The sequence below is a fragment of the Lampris incognitus genome, chromosome 1, assembly GCF_029633865.1.
Source record: "Lampris incognitus isolate fLamInc1 chromosome 1, fLamInc1.hap2, whole genome shotgun sequence".
NCBI lineage: Eukaryota > Metazoa > Chordata > Actinopteri > Lampriformes > Lampridae > Lampris > Lampris incognitus.
The window spans coordinates 73,091,473-73,112,244 of record NC_079211.1 but is presented as its reverse complement, the minus strand read 5'-3'; positions in this window follow the sequence as shown (position 1 = coordinate 73,112,244).

Below are 20,772 nucleotides of genomic sequence, written 5' to 3'. Positions count from 1 at the left end.
CGGTAGCAACAAAAACATTAGTCCGGAAGTCTTTAGCTCCAGCAGCGACACACTGCCTCTGCTAGCTGGCAACGAAAACGTTAGTCCGGGAGTCTTTAGCTGTAGCAGCGACACACTGCCTCTTCTAGCTAGCAACGACAACGTTAGTCCGGGAGTCATAAGCTTCAGCAGCGACACACTGCCTCAGCTAGATAGCAACGAAAAAGTTAGCCCGGGAGTCTTTAGCTCCAGCAGCGACACACTGCCTCAGCTCGCTAGCAACGAAAACGTTAGTCCAGAAGTCTTTCCATCAGCGACTCACTGCCTCAGCTCGCTAGCAACGAAAACATTGGTCCGGAAGTCTTTAGCTTCAGCAGCAACACACTGCCTCAGCTCGCTAGCAACGAAAACATTAGTCTGGAAGTCTTTAGCTTCAGCAGCGACACACTGCTTCTGCTCGCTAGCAATGAAAATGTTAGTCCGGGAGTCTTTAGCTCCAGCAGCGACACACTGCCTCAGCTCGCTAGCAACGAAAACATTAGTCCGGAAGTATTTAGCTCCACCAGAGACACACTGCCTCAGCTCGCTATCAATGAAAACGTTAGTCCGGAAGTCTTTAGCTCCAGCAGCGACACACTGCCTCAGCTCGCTAGCAACGAATACGATAGTCCAGAAGTCTTTAGCTTCACAGCGACACACTGCCTCAGCTCGCTGGCAATGAAAACATTGGTCCGGAAGTCTTTAGCTTCAGCAGCGACACACTGCCTCAGCTCGGTAGCAATGAAAACATTAGCCCGGGAGTCTTTAGCTCCGGCAGCGACACACTGCCTCAGCTCGCTAGCAACGAAAACGTTAGTCCGGCAGTCTTTAGCTCCAGCAGCGACACACTGCCTCAGCTCGCTAGCAATGAAAACGTTAGTCCGGAAATCTTTAGCTTCAGCAGCGACACACTGCCTCAGCTCGCTAGCAACGAAAACGTTAGTCCGGGAGTCTTTAGCTCCAGCAGCGACACACTGCCTCAGCTCGCTAGCAACGAAAACATTAGCCCGGGAGTCTTTAGCTCCAGCAGCGACACACTGCCTCAGCTAGCTAGCAACGAAAACGTTAGCCCGGGAGTCTTTAGCTCCAGTAGAGACACACTGCCTCATCTCGCTAGCAACGAAAGCGTTAGCCCGGGAGTCTTTAGCTCCAGCAGCGACACACTGCACCAGCTCGCTAGCAAGGAAAACGTTAGTCCGGAAGTCTTTAGCTTCAGCAGCGACACACTGTCTCAGCTCGCTAGCAACGAAAACGTTAGTCCAGAAGTCTTTCCATCAGCGACACACTGCCTCAGCTCGCTAGCAACGAAAACATTGGTCCGGAAGTCTTTAGCTTCAGCAGCGACACACTGCCTCAGCTCGCTAGCAACGAAAACGTTAGTCCGGAAGTCTTTAGCTTCAGCAGCGACACACTGCCTCAGCTCGCTAGCAACGAAAACATTAGTCCGGAAGTCTTTAGCTCCAGCAGCGACACACTGCCTCTGCTAGCTGACAACGAAAACGTTAGTCCGGGAGTCTTTAGCTGTAGCAGCGACACACTGCCTCTGCTAGCTAGCAACGACAACGTTAGTCCGGGAGTCTTAAGCTGCAGCAGCGACACACTGCCTCAGCTCGCTAGCAACGAAAACATTGGTCCGGAAGTGTTTAGCTTCAGCAGCGACACACTGCCTCAGCTCGCTAGCAACGAAAACATTAGTCCGGAAGTCTTTAACTTCAGCAGCGACACACTGCCTCAGCTCGGTAGCAACAAAACCATTAGTCCGGAAGTCTTTAGCTCCAGCAGCGACATACTGCCTCTGCTAGCTGGCAACGAAAACGTTAGTCCGGGAGTCTTTAGCTGTAGCAGCGACACACTGCCTCTGCTAGCTAGCAATGAAAACGTTAGTCTGGAAGTCTTTAGCTTCAGCAGCGACACACTGTCTCAGCTCGCTAGCAATGAAAACGTTAGTCAGGAAGTCTTTAGCTCCAGCAGCGACACACTGCCTCAGCTCGCTAGCAACGAAAACGTTAGTCCGGAAGTCTGTAGCTCCAGCAGCGACACACTGTCTCAGCTAGCTAGCAACGACAACGTTAGTCCGGGATTCCTTAGCTGCAGCAGCGACACACTGCCTCAGCTAGATAGCAACGAAAACGTTAGCCCGGGAGTCTTTAGCTCCAGCAGCGACACACTGCCTCACCTCGCTAGCAATGAAAACGTTAGTCTGTAAGTCTTTAGCTTCAGCAGCGACACACTGTCTCAGCTCGCTAGCAACGAAAACGTTAGTCCAGAAGTCTTTCCATCAGCGACACACTGCCTCAGCTGGCTAGCAACGAAAACATTGGTCCGGAAGTCTTTAGCTTCAGCAGCGACACACTGCCTCAGCTCACTAGCAACGAAAACGTTAGTCCGGAAGTATTTAGCTCCAGCAGCGACACACTGCCTCTGCTCGCTAGCTGCAAAAAAAATTAGTCCGGAAGTCTTTACCTCCAGCAGCGACACACTGCCTCAGCTCGCTAGCAACGAAAACATTAGTCCGGAAGTCTTTAGCTTCAGCAGCGACACACTGCCTCAGCTCGCTAGCAATGAAAACATTAGCCCGGGAGTCTTTAGCTCCAGCAGCGACACACTGCCTCAGCTCGCTAGCAATGAAAACGTTAGTCTGGAAGTCTTTAGCTTCAGCAGCGACACACTGCCTCAGCTCGCTAGCAACAAATACGATAGTCCAGAAGTCTTTAGCTTCAGCAGCGACACACTGCCTCAGCTCGCTAGCAACGAAAACATTAGTCCGGAAGTCTTTAGCTTCAACAGCGACACACTGCCTCAGCTCGGTAGCAACAAAAACATTAGTCCGGAAGTCTTTAGCTCCAGCAGCGACACACTGCCTCTGCTAGCTGGCAACGAAAACGTTAGTCCGGGAGTCTTTAGCTGTAGCAGCGACACACTGCCTCTTCTAGCTAGCAACGACAACGTTAGTCCGGGAGTCATAAGCTTCAGCAGCGACACACTGCCTCAGCTAGATAGCAACGAAAAAGTTAGCCCGGGAGTCTTTAGCTCCAGCAGCGACACACTGCCTCAGCTCGCTAGCAACGAAAACGTTAGTCCAGAAGTCTTTCCATCAGCGACTCACTGCCTCAGCTCGGTAGCAACGAAAACATTGGTCCGGAAGTCTTTAGCTTCAGCAGCAACACACTGCCTCAGCTCGCTAGCAACGAAAACATTAGTCTGGAAGTCTTTAGCTTCAGCAGCGACACACTGCTTCTGCTCGCTAGCAATGAAAATGTTAGTCCGGGAGTCTTTAGCTCCAGCAGCGACACACTGCCTCAGCTCGCTAGCAACGAAAACATTAGTCCGGAAGTATTTAGCTCCACCAGAGACACACTGCCTCAGCTCGCTATCAATGAAAACGTTAGTCCAGAAGTCTTTAGCTTCACAGCGACACACTGCCTCAGCTCGCTGGCAATGAAAACATTGGTCCGGAAGTCTTTAGCTTCAGCAGCGACACACTGCCTCAGCTCGCTAGCAACGAAAACGTTAGTCCGGCAGTCTTTAGCTCCAGCAGCGACACACTGCCTCAGCTCGCTAGCAAGGAAAACGTTAGTCCGGAAATCTTTAGCTTCAGCAGCGACACACTGCCTCAGCTCGCTAGCAACGAAAACGTTAGTCCGGGAGTCTTTAGCTCCAGCAGCGACACACTGCCTCAGCTCGCTAGCAACGAAAACATTAGCCCGGGAGTCTTTAGCTCCAGCAGCGACACACTGCCTCAGCTAGCTAGCAACGAAAACGTTAGCCCGGGAGTCTTTAGCTCCAGTAGAGACACACTGCCTCATCTCGCTAGCAACGAAAGCGTTAGCCCGGGAGTCTTTAGCTCCAGCAGCGACACACTGCACCAGCTCGCTAGCAATGAAAACGTTAGTCCGGAAGTCTTTAGCTTCAGCAGCGACACACTGTCTCAGCTCGCTAGCAACGAAAACGTTAGTCCAGAAGTCTTTCCATCAGCGACACACTGCCTCAGCTCGCTAGCAACGAAAACATTGGTCCGGAAGTCTTTAGCTTCAGCAGCGACACACTGCCTCAGCTCGCTAGCAACGAAAACGTTAGTCCGGAAGTCTTTAGCTTCAGCAGCGACACACTGCCTCAGCTCGCTAGCAACGAAAACATTAGTCCGGAAGTCTTTAGCTCCAGCAGCGACACACTGCCTCTGCTAGCTGACAACGAAAACGTTAGTCCGGGAGTCTTTAGCTGTAGCAGCGACACACTGCCTCTGCTAGCTAGCAACGACAACGTTAGTCCGGGAGTCTTAAGCTGCAGCAGCGACACACTGCCTCAGCTCGCTAGCAACGAAAACATTGGTCCGGAAGTGTTTAGCTTCAGCAGCGACACACTGCCTCAGCTCGCTAGCAACGAAAACATTAGTCCGGAAGTCTTTAACTTCAGCAGCGACACACTGCCTCAGCTCGGTAGCAACAAAACCATTAGTCCGGAAGTCTTTAGCTCCAGCAGCGACATACTGCCTCTGCTAGCTGGCAACGAAAACGTTAGTCCGGGAGTCTTTAGCTGTAGCAGCGACACACTGCCTCTGCTAGCTAGCAATGAAAACGTTAGTCTGGAAGTCTTTAGCTTCAGCAGCGACACACTGTCTCAGCTCGCTAGCAATGAAAACGTTAGTCAGGAAGTCTTTAGCTCCAGCAGCGACACACTGCCTCAGCTCGCTAGCAACGAAAACGTTAGTCCGGAAGTCTGTAGCTCCAGCAGCGACACACTGTCTCAGCTAGCTAGCAACGACAACGTTAGTCCGGGATTCCTTAGCTGCAGCAGCGACACACTGCCTCAGCTAGATAGCAACGAAAACGTTAGCCCGGGAGTCTTTAGCTCCAGCAGCGACACACTGCCTCACCTCGCTAGCAATGAAAACGTTAGTCTGTAAGTCTTTAGCTTCAGCAGCGACACACTGTCTCAGCTCGCTAGCAACGAAAACGTTAGTCCAGAAGTCTTTCCATCAGCGACACACTGCCTCAGCTGGCTAGCAACGAAAACATTGGTCCGGAAGTCTTTAGCTTCAGCAGCGACACACTGCCTCAGCTCACTAGCAACGAAAACGTTAGTCCGGAAGTATTTAGCTCCAGCAGCGACACACTGCCTCTGCTCGCTAGCTACAAAAAAAATTAGTCCGGAAGTCTTTAGCTCCAGCAGCGACACACTGCCTCAGCTCGCTAGCAACGAAAACATTAGTCCGGAAGTCTTTAGCTTCAGCAGCGACACACTGCCTCAGCTCGCTAGCAATGAAAACATTAGCCCGGGAGTCTTTAGCTCCAGCAGCGACACACTGCCTCAGCTCGCTAGCAATGAAAACGTTAGTCTGGAAGTCTTTAGCTTCAGCAGCGACACACTGCCTCAGCTCGCTAGCAACAAATACGATAGTCCAGAAGTCTTTAGCTTCAGCAGCGACACACTGCCTCAGCTCGCTAGCAACGAAAACATTAGTCCGGAAGTCTTTAGCTTCAACAGCGACACACTGCCTCAGCTCGGTAGCAACAAAAACATTAGTCCGGAAGTCTTTAGCTCCAGCAGCGACACACTGCCTCTGCTAGCTGGCAACGAAAACGTTAGTCCGGGAGTCTTTAGCTGTAGCAGCGACACACTGCCTCTTCTAGCTAGCAACGACAACGTTAGTCCGGGAGTCATAAGCTTCAGCAGCGACACACTGCCTCAGCTAGATAGCAACGAAAAAGTTAGCCCGGGAGTCTTTAGCTCCAGCAGCGACACACTGCCTCAGCTCGCTAACAACGAAAACGTTAGTCCAGAAGTCTTTCCATCAGCGACTCACTGCCTCAGCTCGGTAGCAACGAAAACATTGGTCCGGAAGTCTTTAGCTTCAGCAGCAACACACTGCCTCAGCTCGCTAGCAACGAAAACATTAGTCTGGAAGTCTTTAGCTTCAGCAGCGACACACTGCTTCTGCTCGCTAGCAATGAAAATGTTAGTCCGGGAGTCTTTAGCTCCAGCAGCGACACACTGCCTCAGCTCGCTAGCAACGAAAACATTAGTCCGGAAGTATTTAGCTCCACCAGAGACACACTGCCTCAGCTCGCTATCAATGAAAACGTTAGTCCGGAAGTCTTTAGCTCCAGCAGCGACACACTGCCTCAGCTCGCTAGCAACGAATACGATAGTCCAGAAGTCTTTAGCTTCACAGCGACACACTGCCTCAGCTCGCTGGCAATGAAAACATTGGTCCGGAAGTCTTTAGCTTCAGCAGCGACACACTGCCTCAGCTCGCTAGCAACGAAAACGTTAGTCCGGCAGTCTTTAGCTCCAGCAGCGACACACTGCCTCAGCTCGCTAGCAATGAAAACGTTAGTCCGGAAATCTTTAGCTTCAGCAGCGACACACTGCCTCAGCTCGCTAGCAACGAAAACGTTAGTCCGGGAGTCTTTAGCTGTAGCAGCGACACACTGCCTCTGCTAGCTAGCAACGACAACGTTAGTCCGGGAGTCTTAAGCTGCAGCAGCGACACACTGCCTCAGCTCGCTAGCAACGAAAACATTGGTCCGGAAGTCTTTAGCTTCAGCAGCGACACACTGCCTCAGCTCGCTAGCAACGAAAACATTAGTCCGGAAGTCTTTAACTTCAGCAGCGACACACTGCCTCAGCTCGGTAGCAACAAAACCATTAGTCCGGAAGTCTTTAGCTCCAGCAGCGACATACTGCCTCTGCTAGCTGGCAACGAAAACGTTAGTCCGGGAGTCTTTAGCTGTAGCAGCGACACACTGCCTCTGCTAGCTAGCAATGAAAACGTTAGTCTGGAAGTCTTTAGCTTCAGCAGCGACACACTGTCTCAGCTCGCTAGCAATGAAAACGTTAGTCAGGAAGTCTTTAGCTCCAGCAGCGACACACTGCCTCAGCTCGCTAGCAACGAAAACGTTAGTCCGGAAGTCTGTAGCTCCAGCAGCGACACACTGTCTCAGCTAGCTAGCAACGACAACGTTAGTCCGGGATTCCTTAGCTGCAGCAGCGACACACTGCCTCAGCTAGATAGCAACGAAAACGTTAGCCCGGGAGTCTTTAGCTCCAGCAGCGACACACTGCCTCACCTCGCTAGCAATGAAAACGTTAGTCTGTAAGTCTTTAGCTTCAGCAGCGACACACTGTCTCAGCTCGCTAGCAACGAAAACGTTAGTCCAGAAGTCTTTCCATCAGCGACACACTGCCTCAGCTGGCTAGCAACGAAAACATTGGTCCGGAAGTCTTTAGCTTCAGCAGCGACACACTGCCTCAGCTCACTAGCAACGAAAACGTTAGTCCGGAAGTATTTAGCTCCAGCAGCGACACACTGCCTCTGCTCGCTAGCTACAAAAAAAATTAGTCCGGAAGTCTTTAGCTCCAGCAGCGACACACTGCCTCAGCTCGCTAGCAACGAAAACATTAGTCCGGAAGTCTTTAGCTTCAGCAGCGACACACTGCCTCAGCTCGCTAGCAATGAAAACATTAGCCCGGGAGTCTTTAGCTCCAGCAGCGACACACTGCCTCAGCTCGCTAGCAATGAAAACGTTAGTCTGGAAGTCTTTAGCTTCAGCAGCGACACACTGCCTCAGCTCGCTAGCAACAAATACGATAGTCCAGAAGTCTTTAGCTTCAGCAGTGACACACTGCCTCAGCTCGCTAGCAACGAAAACATTAGTCCGGAAGTCTTTAGCTTCAACAGCGACACACTGCCTCAGCTCGGTAGCAACAAAAACATTAGTCCGGAAGTCTTTAGCTCCAGCAGCGACACACTGCCTCTGCTAGCTGGCAACGAAAACGTTAGTCCGGGAGTCTTTAGCTGTAGCAGCGACACACTGCCTCTTCTAGCTAGCAACGACAACGTTAGTCCGGGAGTCATAAGCTTCAGCAGCGACACACTGCCTCAGCTAGATAGCAACGAAAAAGTTAGCCCGGGAGTCTTTAGCTCCAGCAGCGACACACTGCCTCAGCTCGCTAGCAACGAAAACGTTAGTCCAGAAGTCTTTCCATCAGCGACTCACTGCCTCAGCTCGGTAGCAACGAAAACATTGGTCCGGAAGTCTTTAGCTTCAGCAGCAACACACTGCCTCAGCTCGCTAGCAACGAAAACATTAGTCTGGAAGTCTTTAGCTTCAGCAGCGACACACTGCTTCTGCTCGCTAGCAATGAAAATGTTAGTCCGGGAGTCTTTAGCTCCAGCAGCGACACACTGCCTCAGCTCGCTAGCAACGAAAACATTAGTCCGGAAGTATTTAGCTCCACCAGAGACACACTGCCTCAGCTCGCTATCAATGAAAACGTTAGTCCGGAAGTCTTTAGCTCCAGCAGCGACACACTGCCTCAGCTCGCTAGCAACGAATACGATAGTCCAGAAGTCTTTAGCTTCACAGCGACACACTGCCTCAGCTCGCTGGCAATGAAAACATTGGTCCGGAAGTCTTTAGCTTCAGCAGCGACACACTGCCTCAGCTCGGTAGCAATGAAAACATTAGCCCGGGAGTCTTTAGCTCCGGCAGCGACACACTGCCTCAGCTCGCTAGCAACGAAAACGTTAGTCCGGCAGTCTTTAGCTCCAGCAGCGACACACTGCCTCAGCTCGCTAGCAATGAAAACGTTAGTCCGGAAATCTTTAGCTTCAGCAGCGACACACTGCCTCAGCTCGCTAGCAACGAAAACGTTAGTCCGGGAGTCTTTAGCTCCAGCAGCGACACACAGCCTCAGCTCGCTAGCAATGAAAACGTTAGTCCGGAAGTCTTTCCAGCAGCGACACACTGCCTCAGCTCGCTAGCAACGAAAACATTAGCTCGGGAGTCTTTAGCTCCAGCAGCGACACACTGCCTCAGCTAGCTAGCAACGAAAACGTTAGCCCGGGAGTGTTTAGCTCCAGTAGAGACACACTGCCTCATCTCGCTAGCAACGAAAGCGTTAGCCCGGGAGTCTTTAGCTCCAGCAGCGACACACTGCATCAGCTCGCTAGCAATGAAAACGTTAGTCCGGAAGTCTTTAGCTTCAGCAGCGACACACTGTCTCAGCTAGCTAGCAACGAAAACGTTAGTCCAGAAGTCTTTCCATCAGCGACACACTGCCTCAGCTCGCTAGCAACGAAAACATTGGTCCGGAAGTCTTTAGCTTCAGCAGTGACACACTGCCTCAGCTCGCTAGCAACGGAAACGTTAGTCCGGAAGTCTTTAGCTCCAGCAGCGACACACTGCCTCAGCTCGCTAGCAACGAAAACATTAGTCCGGAAGTCTTTAGCTCCACAGCGACACACTGCCTCTGCTAGCTGACAACGAAAACGTTAGTCCGGGAATCTTTAGCTGTAGCAGCGACACACTGCCTCTGCTAGCTAGCAACGACAACGTTAGTCCGGGAGTCTTTAGCTCCAGCAGCGACACACAGCCTCAGCTCGCTAGCAACGAAAACGTTAGTCCAGAAGTCTTTCCATCAGCGACACACTGCCTCAGCTCGCTAGCAACGAAAACATTGGTCCGGAAATCTTTAGCTTCAGCAGCGACACACTGCCTCAGCTCACTAGCAACGAAAACTTTAGTCCGGAAGTCTTTAGCACCAGCAGCGACACACTGCCTCACCTCGCTAGCAATGAAAACGTTAGTCCAGAAGTCTTTCCAGCAGCGACACACTGCCTCTGCTAGCTGACAACGAAAACGTTAGTCCGGGAGTCTTTAGCTGTAGCAGCGACACACTGCCTCTGCTAGCTAGCAACGACAACGTTAGTCCGGGAGTCTTTAGCTCCAGCAGCGACACACAGCCTCAGCTCGCTAGCAATGAAAACGTTAGTCCGGAAGTCTTTAGCTTCAGCAGCGACACACTGCCTCACCTCGCTAGCAATGAAAACGTTATTCCAGAAGTCTTTCCAGCAGCGACACACTGCCTCAACTCGCTAGCAACGAAAACATTGGTCCGGAAGTCTTTAGCTTCAGCAGCGACACATTGCCTCAACTCGCTAGCAACGAAAACATTAGTCCGGAAGTCTTTAGCTCCAGCAGCGACACACTGCCTCTGCTAGCTGACAACGAAAACGTTAGTCCGGGAGTCTTTAGCTGTAGCAGCGACACACTGCCGCTGCTAGCTAGCAACGACAACGTTAGTCCGGGAGTCTTTAGCTCCAGCAGCGACACACTGCCTCAGCTAACTAGCAACGAAAGCGTTAGCCCGGGAGTCTTTAGGTCCAGCAGCGACACACTGCATCAGCTCGCTAGCAATGAAAACGTTAGTCCAGAAGTCTTTAGCTTCAGCAGCGACACACTGTCTCAGCTCGCTAGCAACGAAAACGTTAGTCCAGAAGTCTTTCCAGCAGCGACACACTGCCTCAGCTCGCTAGCAACGAAAACATTGGTCCGGAAGTCTTTAGCTTCAGCAGCGACACACTGCATCAGCTCGGTAGCAATGAAAACATTAGCCCGGGAGTCTTTAGCTCCAGCAGCGACACACTGCCTCAGCTCGCTAGCAACGAAAACGTTAGTCCGGCAGTCTTTAGCTCCAATAGCGACACACTGCCTCAGCTCGCTAGCAATGAAAACGCTAGTCCGGAAATCTTTAGGTTCAGCAGCGACACACTGCCTCAGCTCGCTAGCAACGAAAACGTTAGTCCGGGAGTCTTTAGCTCCAGCAGCGACACACAGCCTCAGCTCGCTAGCAATGAAAACGTTAGTCCGGAAGTCTTTAGCTTCAGCAGCGACACACTGCCTCACCTCGCTAGCAATGAAAACGTTAGTCCAGAAGTCTTTCCAGCAGCGACACACTGCCTCAGCTCGCTAGCAACGAAAACATTAGCCCGGGAGTCTTTAGCTCCAGCAGCGACACACTGCCTCAGCTAGCTAGCAACGAAAACGTTAGCCCGGGAGTCTTTAGCTCCAGTAGAAACACACTGCCTCATCTCGCTAGCAACGAAAGCGTTAGCCCGGGAGTCTTTAGCTCCAGCAGCGACACACTGCATCAGCTCGCTAGCAATGAAAACGTTAGTCCGGAAGTCTTTAGCTTCAGCAGCGACACACTGTCTCAGCTCGCTAGCAACGAAAACGTTATTCCAGAAGTCTTTCCATCAGCGACACACTGCCTCAGCTCGCTAGCAACGAAAACATTGGTCCGGAAGTCTTTAGCTTCAGCAGCGACACACTGCCTCAGCTCGCTAGCAATGAAAACGTTAGTCCGGAAGTCTTTAGCTTCAGCAGCGACACACTGCCTCAGCTCGCTAGCAACGAAAACATTAGTCCGGAAGTCTTTAGCTCCAGCAGCGACACACTGCCTCTGCTAGCTGACAACGAAAACGTTAGTCCGGGAGTCTTTAGCTCCAGCAGCGACACACTGCCTCAGCTCGCTAGCAATGAAAACGTTAGTCTGGAAGTCTTTAGCTTCAGCAGCGACACACTGCCTCAGCTCGCTAGCAACAAATACGATAGTCCAGAAGTCTTTAGCTTCAGCAGCGACACACTGCCTCAGCTCGCTAGCAACGAAAACATTAGTCCGGAAGTCTTTAGCTTCAACAGCGACACACTGCCTCAGCTCGGTAGCAACAAAAACATTAGTCCGGAAGTCTTTAGCTCCAGCAGCGACACACTGCCTCTGCTAGCTGGCAACGAAAACGTTAGTCCGGGAGTCTTTAGCTGTAGCAGCGACACACTGCCTCTTCTAGCTAGCAACGACAACGTTAGTCCGGGAGTCATAAGCTTCAGCAGCGACACACTGCCTCAGCTAGATAGCAACGAAAAAGTTAGCCCGGGAGTCTTTAGCTCCAGCAGCGACACACTGCCTCAGCTCGCTAGCAACGAAAACGTTAGTCCAGAAGTCTTTCCATCAGCGACTCACTGCCTCAGCTCGGTAGCAACGAAAACATTGGTCCGGAAGTCTTTAGCTTCAGCAGCAACACACTGCCTCAGCTCGCTAGCAACGAAAACATTAGTCTGGAAGTCTTTAGCTTCAGCAGCGACACACTGCTTCTGCTCGCTAGCAATGAAAATGTTAGTCCGGGAGTCTTTAGCTCCAGCAGCGACACACTGCCTCAGCTCGCTAGCAACGAAAACATTAGTCCGGAAGTATTTAGCTCCACCAGAGACACACTGCCTCAGCTCGCTATCAATGAAAACGTTAGTCCGGAAGTCTTTAGCTCCAGCAGCGACACACTGCCTCAGCTCGCTAGCAACGAATACGATAGTCCAGAAGTCTTTAGCTTCACAGCGACACACTGCCTCAGCTCGCTGGCAATGAAAACATTGGTCCGGAAGTCTTTAGCTTCAGCAGCGACACACTGCCTCAGCTCGGTAGCAATGAAAACATTAGCCCGGGAGTCTTTAGCTCCGGCAGCGACACACTGCCTCAGCTCGCTAGCAACGAAAACGTTAGTCCGGCAGTCTTTAGCTCCAGCAGCGACACACTGCCTCAGCTCGCTAGCAATGAAAACGTTAGTCCGGAAATCTTTAGCTTCAGCAGCGACACACTGCCTCAGCTCGCTAGCAACGAAAACGTTAGTCCGGGAGTCTTTAGCTCCAGCAGCGACACACTGCCTCAGCTCGCTAGCAACGAAAACATTAGCCCGGGAGTCTTTAGCTCCAGCAGCGACACACTGCCTCAGCTAGCTAGCAACGAAAACGTTAGCCCGGGAGTCTTTAGCTCCAGTAGAGACACACTGCCTCATCTCGCTAGCAACGAAAGCGTTAGCCCGGGAGTCTTTAGCTCCAGCAGCGACACACTGCACCAGCTCGCTAGCAATGAAAACGTTAGTCCGGAAGTCTTTAGCTTCAGCAGCGACACACTGTCTCAGCTCGCTAGCAACGAAAACGTTAGTCCAGAAGTCTTTCCATCAGCGACACACTGCCTCAGCTCGCTAGCAACGAAAACATTGGTCCGGAAGTCTTTAGCTTCAGCAGCGACACACTGCCTCAGCTCGCTAGCAATGAAAACGTTAGTCCGGAAATCTTTAGCTTCAGCAGCGACACACTGCCTCAGCTCGCTAGCAACGAAAACGTTAGTCCGGGAGTCTTTAGCTCCAGCAGCGACACACTGCCTCAGCTCGCTAGCAACGAAAACATTAGCCCGGGAGTCTTTAGCTCCAGCAGCGACACACTGCCTCAGCTAGCTAGCAACGAAAACGTTAGCCCGGGAGTCTTTAGCTCCAGTAGAGACACACTGCCTCATCTCGCTAGCAACGAAAGCGTTAGCCCGGGAGTCTTTAGCTCCAGCAGCGACACACTGCACCAGCTCGCTAGCAATGAAAACGTTAGTCCGGAAGTCTTTAGCTTCAGCAGCGACACACTGTCTCAGCTCGCTAGCAACGAAAACGTTAGTCCAGAAGTCTTTCCATCAGCGACACACTGCCTCAGCTCGCTAGCAACGAAAACATTGGTCCGGAAGTCTTTAGCTTCAGCAGCGACACACTGCCTCAGCTCGCTAGCAACGAAAACGTTAGTCCGGAAGTCTTTAGCTTCAGCAGCGACACACTGCCTCAGCTCGCTAGCAACAAATACGATAGTCCAGAAGTCTTTAGCTTCAGCAGCGACACACTGCCTCAGCTCGCTAGCAACGAAAACATTAGTCCGGAAGTCTTTAGCTTCAACAGCGACACACTGCCTCAGCTCGGTAGCAACAAAAACATTAGTCCGGAAGTCTTTAGCTCCAGCAGCGACACACTGCCTCTGCTAGCTGGCAACGAAAACGTTAGTCCGGGAGTCTTTAGCTGTAGCAGCGACACACTGCCTCTTCTAGCTAGCAATGACAACGTTAGTCCGGGAGTCATAAGCTTCAGCAGCGACACACTGCCTCAGCTAGATAGCAACGAAAACGTTAGTCCGGGAGTCTTTAGCTCCAGCAGCGACACACTGCCTCAGCTCGCTAGCAACGAAAACATTAGTCCAGAAGTCTTTCCATCAGCGACTCACTGCCTCAGCTCGGTAGCAACGAAAACATTGGTCCGGAAGTCTTTAGCTTCAGCAGCAACACACTGCCTCAGCTCGCTAGCAACGAAAACATTAGTCTGGAAGTCTTTAGCTTCAGCAGCGACACACTGCTTCTGCTCGCTAGCAATGAAAATGTTAGTCCGGGAGTCTTTAGCTCCAGCAGCGACACACTGCCTCAGCTCGCTAGCAACGAAAACATTAGTCCGGAAGTATTTAGCTCCACCAGAGACACACTGCCTCAGCTCGCTAGCAATGAAAACGTTAGTCCGGAAGTCTTTAGCTCCAGCAGCGACACACTGCCTCAGCTCGCTAGCAACGAATACGATAGTCCAGAAGTCTTTAGCTTCACAGCGACACACTGCCTCAGCTCGCTGGCAATGAAAACATTGGTCCGGAAGTCTTTAGCTTCAGCAGCGACACACTGCCTCAGCTCGGTAGCAATGAAAACATTAGCCCGGGAGTCTTTAGCTCCGGCAGCGACACACTGCCTCAGCTCGCTAGCAACGAAAACGTTAGTCCGGCAGTCTTTAGCTCCAGCAGCGACACACTGCCTCAGCTCGCTAGCAATGAAAACGTTAGTCCGGAAATCTTTAGCTTCAGCAGCGACACACTGCCTCAGCTCGCTAGCAACGAAAACGTTAGTCCGGGAGTCTTTAGCTCCAGCAGCGACACACTGCCTCAGCTCGCTAGCAACGAAAACATTAGCCCGGGAGTCTTTAGCTCCAGCAGCGACACACTGCCTCAGCTAGCTAGCAACGAAAACGTTAGCCCGGGAGTCTTTAGCTCCAGTAGAGACACACTGCCTCATCTCGCTAGCAACGAAAGCGTTAGCCCGGGAGTCTTTAGCTCCAGCAGCGACACACTGCACCAGCTCGCTAGCAATGAAAACGTTAGTCCGGAAGTCTTTAGCTTCAGCAGCGACACACTGTCTCAGCTCGCTAGCAACGAAAACGTTAGTCCAGAAGTCTTTCCATCAGCGACACACTGCCTCAGCTCGCTAGCAACGAAAACATTGGTCCGGAAGTCTTTAGCTTCAGCAGCGACACACTGCCTCAGCTCGCTAGCAACGAAAACGTTAGTCCGGAAGTCTTTAGCTTCAGCAGCGACACACTGCCTCAGCTCGCTAGCAACGAAAACATTAGTCCGGAAGTCTTTAGCTCCAGCAGCGACACACTGCCTCTGCTAGCTGACAACGAAAACGTTAGTCCGGGAGTCTTTAGCTGTAGCAGCGACACACTGCCTCTGCTAGCTAGCAACGACAACGTTAGTCCGGGAGTCTTAAGCTGCAGCAGCGACACACTGCCTCAGCTCGCTAGCAACGAAAACATTGGTCCGGAAGTCTTTAGCTTCAGCAGCGACACACTGCCTCAGCTCGCTAGCAACGAAAACATTAGTCCGGAAGTCTTTAACTTCAGCAGCGACACACTGCCTCAGCTCGGTAGCAACAAAACCATTAGTCCGGAAGTCTTTAGCTCCAGCAGCGACACACTGCCTCAGCTCGCTAGCAATGAAAACGTTAGTCTGGAAGTCTTTAGCTTCAGCAGCGACACACTGCCTCAGCTCGCTAGCAACAAATACGATAGTCCAGAAGTCTTTAGCTTCAGCAGCGACACACTGCCTCAGCTCGCTAGCAACGAAAACATTAGTCCGGAAGTCTTTAGCTTCAGCAGCGACACACTGCCTCAGCTCGGTAGCAACAAAAACATTAGTCCGGAAGTCTTTAGCTCCAGCAGCGACACACTGCCTCTGCTAGCTGGCAACGAAAACGTTAGTCCGGGAGTCTTTAGCTGTAGCAGCGACACACTGCCTCTTCTAGCTAGCAACGACAACGTTAGTCCGGGAGTCATAAGCTTCAGCAGCGACACACTGCCTCAGCTAGATAGCAACGAAAAAGTTAGCCCGGGAGTCTTTAGCTCCAGCAGCGACACACTGCCTCAGCTCGCTAGCAACGAAAACGTTAGTCCAGAAGTCTTTCCATCAGCGACTCACTGCCTCAGCTCGGTAGCAACGAAAACATTGGTCCGGAAGTCTTAAGCTTCAGCAGCAACACACTGCCTCAGCTCGCTAGCAACGAAAACATTAGTCTGGAAGTCTTTAGCTTCAGCAGCGACACACTGCTTCTGCTCGCTAGCAATGAAAATGTTAGTCCGGGAGTCTTTAGCTCCAGCAGCGACACACTGCCTCAGCTCGCTAGCAACGAAAACATTAGTCCGGAAGTATTTAGCTCCACCAGAGAAACACTGCCTCAGCTCGCTAGCAATGAAAACGTTAGTCCGGAAGTCTTTAGCTCCAGCAGCGACACACTGCCTCAGCTCGCTAGCAACGAATACGATAGTCCAGAAGTCTTTAGCTTCACAGCGACACACTGCCTCAGCTCGCTGGCAATGAAAACATTGGTCCGGAAGTCTTTAGCTTCAGCAGCGACACACTGCCTCAGCTCGGTAGCAATGAAAACATTAGCCCGGGAGTCTTTAGCTCCGGCAGCGACACACTGCCTCAGCTCGCTAGCAACGAAAACGTTAGTCCGGCAGTCTTTAGCTCCAGCAGCGACACACTGCCTCAGCTCGCTAGCAATGAAAACGTTAGTCCGGAAATCTTTAGCTTCAGCAGCGACACACTGCCTCAGCTCGCTAGCAACGAAAACGTTAGTCCGGGAGTCTTTAGCTCCAGCAGCGACACACAGCCTCAGCTCGCTAGCAATGAAAACGTTAGTCCGGAAGTCTTTAGCTTCAGCAGCGACACACTGCCTCACCTCGCTAGCAATGAAAACGTTAGTCCAGAAGTCTTTCCAGCAGCGACACACTGCCTCAGCTCGCTAGCAACGAAAACATTAGCTCGGGAGTCTTTAGCTCCAGCAGCGACACACTGCCTCAGCTAGCTAGCAACGAAAACGTTAGCCCGGGAGTGTTTAGCTCCAGTAGAGACACACTGCCTCATCTCGCTAGCAACGAAAGCGTTAGCCCGGGAGTCTTTAGCTCCAGCAGCGACACACTGCATCAGCTCGCTAGCAATGAAAACGTTAGTCCGGAAGTCTTTAGCTTCAGCAGCGACACACTGTCTCAGCTAGCTAGCAACGAAAACGTTAGTCCAGAAGTCTTTCCATCAGCGACACACTGCCTCAGCTCGCTAGCAACGAAAACATTGGTCCGGAAGTCTTTAGCTTCAGCAGCGACACACTGCCTCAGCTCGCTAGCAACGAAAACGTTAGTCCGGAAGTCTTTAGCTCCAGCAGCGACACACTGCCTCAGCTCGCTAGCAACGAAAACATTAGTCCGGAAGTCTTTAGCTCCACAGCGACACACTGCCTCTGCTAGCTGACAACGAAAACGTTAGTCCGGGAGTCTTTAGCTGTAGCAGCGACACACTGCCTCTGCTAGCTAGCAACGACAACGTTAGTCCGGGAGTCTTTAGCTCCAGCAGCGACACACAGCCTCAGCTCGCTAGCAACGAAAACGTTAGTCCAGAAGTCTTTCCATCAGCGACACACTGCCTCAGCTCGCTAGCAACGAAAACATTGGTCCGGAAATCTTTAGCTTCAGCAGCGACACACTGCCTCAGCTCACTAGCAACGAAAATGTTAGTCCGGAAGTCTTTAGCACCAGCAGCGACACACTGCCTCACCTCGCTAGCAATGAAAACGTTAGTCCAGAAGTCTTTACAGCAGCGGCACACTGCCTCAGCTCGCTAGCAATGAAAACATTAGTCCGGAAGTCTTTAGCTCGAGCAGCGACACACTGCCTCTGCTAGCTGACAACGAAAACGTTAGTCCGGGAGTCTTTAGCTGTAGCAGCGACACACTGCCTCTGCTAGCTAGCAACGACAACGTTAGTCCGGGAGTCTTAAGCTGCAGCAGCGACACACTGCCTCAGCTAGATAGCAAAGAAAACGTTAGCCCGGGAGTCTTTAGCTCCAGCAGCGACACACTGCCTCAGCTCGCTAGCAATGAAAACGTTAGTCTGGAAGTCTTTAGCTTCAGCAGCGACACACTGTCTCAGCTCGCTAGCAATGAAAACGTTAGTCAGGAAGTCTTTAGCTCCAGCAGCGACACACTGCCTCAGCTCGCTAGCAACGAAAACGTTAGTCCGGAAGTCTGTAGCTCCAGCAGCGACACACTGTCTCAGCTAGCTAGCAACGACAACGTTAGTCCGGGATTCCTTAGCTGCAGCAGCGACACACTGCCTCAGCTAGATAGCAACGAAAACATTAGTCCGGGAGTCTTTAGCTCCAGCAGCGACACTGCCTCACCTCGCTAGCAATGAAAACGTTAGTCTGTAAGTCTTTAGCTTCAGCAGCGACACACTGTCTCAGCTCGCTAGCAACGAAAACGTTAGTCCAGAAGTCTTTCCATCAGCGACACACTGCCTCAGCTGGCTAGCAACGAAAACATTGGTCCGGAAGTCTTTAGCTTCAGCAGCGACACACTGCCTCAGCTCACTAGCAACGAAAACGTTAGTCCGGAAGTATTTAGCTCCAGCAGCGACACACTGCCTCTGCTCGCTAGCTACAAAAAAATTAGTCCGGAAGTCTTTAGCTCCAGCAGCGACACACTGCCTCAGCTCGCTAGCAACGAAAACATTAGTCCGGAAGTCTTTAGCTTCAGCAGCGACACACTGCCTCAGCTCGCTAGCAATGAAAACATTAGCCCGGGAGTCTTTAGCTCCAGCAGCGACACACTGCCTCAGCTCGCTAGCAATGAAAACGTTAGTCTGGAAGTCTTTAGCTTCAGCAGCGACACACTGCCTCAGCTCGCTAGCAACAAATACGATAGTCCAGAAGTCTTTAGCTTCAGCAGCGACACACTGCCTCAGCTCGCTAGCAACGAAAACATTAGTCCGGAAGTCTTTAGCTTCAGCAGCGACACACTGCCTCAGCTCGGTAGCAACAAAAACATTAGTCCGGAAGTCTTTAGCTCCAGCAGCGACACACTGCCTCTGCTAGCTGGCAACGAAAACGTTAGTCCGGGAGTCTTTAGCTGTAGCAGCGACACACTGCCTCTTCTAGCTAGCAACGACAACGTTAGTCCGGGAGTCATAAGCTTCAGCAGCGACACACTGCCTCAGCTAGATAGCAACGAAAAAGTTAGCCCGGGAGTCTTTAGCTCCAGCAGCGACACACTGCCTCAGCTCGCTAGCAACGAAAACGTTACTCCAGAAGTCTTTCCATCAGCGACTCACTGCCTCAGCTCGGTAGCAACGAAAACATTGGTCCGGAAGTCTTTAGCTTCAGCAGCAACACACTGCCTCAGCTCGCTAGCAACGAAAACATTAGTCTGGAAGTCTTTAGCTTCAGCAGCGACACACTGCTTCTGCTCGCTAGCAATGAAAATGTTAGTCCGGGAGTCTTTAGCTCCAGCAGCGACACACTGCCTCAGCTCGCTAGCAACGAAAACATTAGTCCGGAAGTATTTAGCTCCACCAGAGACACACTGCCTCAGCTCGCTAGCAACGAATACGATAGTCCAGAAGTCTTTAGCTTCACAGCGACACACTGCCTCAGCTCGCTGGCAATGAAAACATTGGTCCGGAAGTCTTTAGCTTCAGCAGCGACACACTGCCTCAGCTCGGTAGCAATGAAAACGTTAGTCCGGAAGTCTTTAGCTTCAGCAGCGACACACTGTCTCAGCTAGCTAGCAACGAAAACGTTAGTCCAGAAGTCTTTCCATCAGCGACACACTGCCTCAGCTCGCTAGCAACGAAAACATTGGTCCGGAAGTCTTTAGCTTCAGCAGCGACACACTGCCTCAGCTCGCTAGCAACGAAAACGTTAGTCCAGAAGTCTTTCCATCAGCGACTCACTGCCTCAGCTCGGTAGCAACGAAAACATTGGTCCGGAAGTCTTTAGCTTCAGCAGCAACACACTGCCTCAGCTCGCTAGCAACGAAAACATTAGTCTGGAAGTCTTTAGCTTCAGCAGCGACACACTGCTTCTGCTCGCTAGCAATGAAAATGTTAGTCCGGGAGTCTTTAGCTCCAGCAGCGACACACTGCCTCAGCTCGCTAGCAACGAAAACATTAGTCCGGAAGTATTTAGCTCCACCAGAGACACACTGCCTCAGCTCGCTAGCAATGAAAACGTTAGTCCGGAAGTCTTTAGCTCCAGCAGCGACACACTGCCTCAGCTCGCTAGCAACGAATACGATAGTCCAGAAGTCTTTAGCTTCACAGCGACACACTGCCTCAGCTCGCTGGCAATGAAAACATTGGTCCGGAAGTCTTTAGCTTCAGCAGCGACACAGTGCCTCAGCTCGGTAGCAATGAAAACATTAGCCCGGGAGTCTTTAGCTCCGGCAGCGACACACTGCCTCAGCTCGCTAGCAACGAAAACGTTAGTCCGGCAGTCTTTAGCTCCAGCAGCGACACACTGCCTCAGCTCGCTAGCAATGAAAACGTTAGTCCGGAAATCTTTAGCTTCAGCAGCGACACACTGCCTCAGCTCGCTAGCAACGAAAACGTTAGTCCGGGAGTCTTTAGCTCCAGCAGCGACACACAGCCTCAGCTCGCTAGCAATGAAAACGTTAGTCCGGAAGTCTTTAGCTTCAGCAGCGACACACTGCCTCAGCTCGCTAGCAATGAAAACGTTAGTCCGGAAGTCTTTAGCTTCAGCAGCGACACACTGCCTCACCTCGCTAGCAATGAAAACGTTAGTCCAGAAGCCTTTCCAGCAGCGACACACTGCCTCACCTCGCTAGCAATGAAAACGTTAGTCCAGAAGTCTTTCCAGCAGCGACACACTGCCTCAGCTCGCTAGCAACGAAAACATTAGCTCGGGAGTCTTTAGCTCCAGCAGCGACACACTGCCTCAGCTAGCTAGCAACGAAAACGTTAGCCCGGGAGTGTTTAGCTCCAGTAGAGACACACTGCCTCAT